The 3915-nt window shown below is 40.8% G+C and overlaps 1 protein-coding gene across 1 annotated transcript in view; it reads right to left on the bottom strand.

Moving 5' to 3' along the window:
• LOC118327464 (CREB3 regulatory factor-like) overlaps positions 1-3915 on the bottom strand; it is a gene marked incomplete in the record, with an annotated part of 29193 nt that overhangs the window by 7028 nt on the left and 18250 nt on the right.

The following is a 3915-nucleotide window of genomic DNA, read 5'->3' as shown; positions in this document are numbered from 1 at the left end:
TGCGGTAATCCAGACTAGGGAATAAACAAATCATGGATTAGTCTTTTCTGCATCGTCCTGTGAAGGATGTGTCTAATTTTTGGACTGCTAGAGAAAAAGTTGCTCCACAAAAGAGATGCAGTATGGTTTGCAGTCAGTCATGAGACAGGAGTTGATGGTGATAGAAAGAGGTATTGTCCTGAGAGTGCAAGTAGGCGTCACCAAACTTTCAGCACTGTCTATTCCATAGCTGCACAAATGAGATTTGCTGAGCCACCTGCTGGTGTTCAGACAGCAAATAAGCCCCAAAATGTTATTTTGTATTCCTTTAAATGAATCAAATAATGTGTCTGCTGTGTGAGTCATTCTTTCCCTGAAGAGAAAGTTACCATTTATCATGTGATTGGTTGCTAAATTGACTTCAAAAATACACACAGCTCCAGGTTTGGAGACACTATCCGAGCACCAGAGGCTTCTCATTTGGCGAATATGTTTTTCCTACCTTCCAGGCAGCATTTACTTTCTTTGCAGCTTCACAATTAACTTCTTTTTTGGGGCTATTTTTGATGTTTAATCAAGAGCAGGGGCTGTTTCGAAAACTTTATATTGACAGTGTGTTTAGGGGCATGTGGGAAGGTAGGAAATTTAAAAACCTGTGGTACATATATGTTGGAATTATCCTCTGTACTTTATCAGTCCCATCCCCGCAATGATTAAGAACAGCTTAACTGTTGTGTGGTCGTCTACATCCTCTCCAAACCAGCAGGGACTTTGGTACAAATTTGGAACTTAGAAGAGAAAAATGTGGCTGTAGGCGAAATCCAACATGCAGAGAAACAGAGACTGGCCTGCAAGTGTTTCCTTAGGTTTCATTTAGCTGACTCACAGCTGCAGAAAAAGAAGAAATAGAAAATAGAAAAAGAAAATCTCTGCAAGCTGCAGAGTATAGTCCCCATGAGAGGCATTCATTATTAACATGCATTGATTGATTCATTCCCTGCTGCCATTTTTCAACCCCAAATATTCTGAAACCAAAGTGGCCGTTTCCACTTCAGAGTCGGGGTGTCAAATGGTTACAGGAGGAGCGGAGGGATGTTTCCAGTTAATCTCCCTCACAGTTTGGAAATACATCCTCCACTCATCGCTCTCCAGCTGCTCTCAGCGTGAACTAGCAGACACGGTAACAGGGTCGTGTGGAGAACGTGAATACTGGAACAGAGTTTCTTGTTCCAGAGAATGACGGTGCTCTCTCTCTTGCTCTCTGTTTCCAGGGCCTGCCGGCTGAAGAAGAAGGCCCAGCACGAAGCCAACAAGATCAAGCTGTGGGGGCTGAACCAGGAGTATGGTCAGTACTGCAAAATGGACACAAACCACACATCTTACTCCTCTTTAGATGCTTTTCATATGTTTTAACTCCTGCTGAAGGATCAGATTCCTCTTTCTGTGTCAAGAAATGTATTAGCTTTCTTAAACTCAGATTGGATAAACTCAGAAAACAAGGTTGTGTTGGAGGTATGAAGCTTTTTACTGGACGGTGAGGATTCACAGAATATGAGTTTATGATTCAGTGTCATCGCTCTAGGTAAGGTTGGCCATGAGAGAAGAGATTTAGATCAGAGACAATTACTTTCATAAATCATATTGACACAATACAATGTGATATTATGCAATATTACACTCCTTACTGGCTGTGATAACTGCAGTAATGAAATACCACGCTATTGAGAAGTGAACCGCAGGGGATGGAAAGCCAAAGCCACTTAATAATCCAATCACTATAATTACTCTAAAACATATAATCTTATCTGATTCTATGATATTTTATGTTCCTCAGATTTAAAACATATGTTTTGTTCTGAGTCTGTGGCTCAGCAGGTAGAGCGGGTCGTCCACTGCATGTTGAAGTGTCCTTGATGATACCGATGCTGTACATCAGTGTATGAATGTGCATGAATGAATTACCTTCTATTTGTGATCTCCTTTGTCATCACTGTATTAATGTATGTGAATGTGGCATTTAGCGTACAGCGCTTTGAGTGGTCGGAAGAACTTAAAGCCGCTATATAAATACAGTCCATTTACCATGTTTCCCTGAGTTGGACAAACATTTTGTGGACTGTGAAAACAAGATGTTTTGTTCCTATCTCCTGCTCTCAACCACTCGTAAAATGTTCTCTTACCGAAGAGCAGAGCATTGGTGAATCCAGAATTCAGTGGTTACTAACAAAATAAGAATAAATCATGGATACGAACAAAAATAAGGGACAATTTGTTCGTATATTGTGTGCATTGCGTCTTGCACGAGGCCCCCGCTGTATCTTTACAGAGCAATTAGCAAAGACAACAAGAATGCCGATAATGCTGCATACTGTGCTGTTGAGCCATCCTCAGGGGAAATTCCTTCACCGCTAATCATAAGCACCAGCCTTGCTTCCTACCCAACCTGGCAACCCATAATTACCATCGTGACAACCCTGAGCCATCAGTCCTGTGCCCAACCAGGCAACCCAAAGCCAGTCGTCTGTTGTCTCCAGCTGACGATTATCAAACGTTCCTGGTGTTTGACCAGCACTGCTGTGGTTTACCTCTGGAATTGTATTATTAACAACTAATCTGATAGCATTATTGAGCTGTTTTCTCAACTGTTCCCTACTTGTTTTTGCAACTTAGAAAGGTTTCTGTTTTAACTCGTTGCTGCGTCTGATCTCAGACTCTGTGTTTGATCAATCACAGTCATCTCCCGTACTTAATCAGACAGATCCTGAAGCGCTCCTGCTCTCTTTCCCTTAAGGTTACTTTTCAATTGTCATTGTTTTCTTCTGAAGTAGAAGAAGACCTCTTTATTTCAGGCTGTACTGTATAACGGAGGCTTAATGACCCTCTGTAAGAAAACCCTCATAGTGAGGATTGGTAGATGTTAAAATTTGACCTGCACATAACAGATTACAGAGTTTTTTGGTTTGGCGAATGGGAAGAGCAATCTTATTCAAGCCACTTGCATATATTTTTACCAAGCTATGTTTCGGCCGGGTGACTGGTGCATAACTTTAGTGCTAAATTCTCATATGTGCTAAAAGCAGGCTCTTTTTTTTTTTCTGTGGGGAAGAGAGCCACCCCAGATTTCTTTTCTATACTGTTGTGGAATTTGTTTCTACATATTTACATATACTCTCCATGTTTTAAAGTTTGTGAAAAATTGGACAAACCAGGGCAGCCTGTTGCAGCAGGCTGTGGTGTAAGTTCAAACTATAGCGGTAGTTATAACGTAAATCAAATGATTACTAATAAGCTGTGAATTTATGCATTATTAAAATAAATAAGCGGTGGAAAACCATGGGGATGGAGTTACAACTTAATTCTAAAGTAACAAACTAAAATAGTTTACACACAACCCCCATTATGAAGGTGGTTGTAGATGGTATAAAATGTCACAGAATCAAAACTCACTGATGGTAAAACATGCGCAGTTATTTTCTGCCCGCAGCAAACATTATTCTTGTTCACTAATTGCTGGCCAATTTGTGCGAGTAGAAACCTAAATTTTATTCATGATAGATTATTTCAACCATCATCCGACTTAGCTGTATTACAATGTGGCCTTAGCCATATGCTGAGTGGGCTACCGTACCCAGCCACCAGAAAGCTAAAGGCACAGCAGAAACCAAAACTAGGTTGGGTTTATTCCCCACGAGTTAGTTCTGTGGTGAACCCATTTTTTAAGTAGCCTGATTCAGTTACAAACCTAAAACCTCCAGGCCCTTCCTAGTTTTTCGACCTTTAACACCGCCATCCCATCCTAACTTTACAAATAATGTGTTGAACTGATTTGATTTTTTTTTTTTAACAGCAGCAGCCAAGTTCATTGCCAAGAAAAACAACAGCATGCAAAGCCCTAATGGGGCTTCATTCCTCACTGTGTCCTCCAAGCAATACAAC

The sequence above is a fragment of the Morone saxatilis genome, unplaced genomic scaffold (genome assembly GCF_004916995.1).
Source record: "Morone saxatilis isolate NCDOM2014 unplaced genomic scaffold, NCSU_SB_2.0 Contig17, whole genome shotgun sequence".
NCBI lineage: Eukaryota > Metazoa > Chordata > Actinopteri > Moronidae > Morone > Morone saxatilis.
The sequence above is the reverse complement of the archived record's forward strand: the minus strand, read 5'-3'. Positions and strand labels throughout refer to the sequence as shown.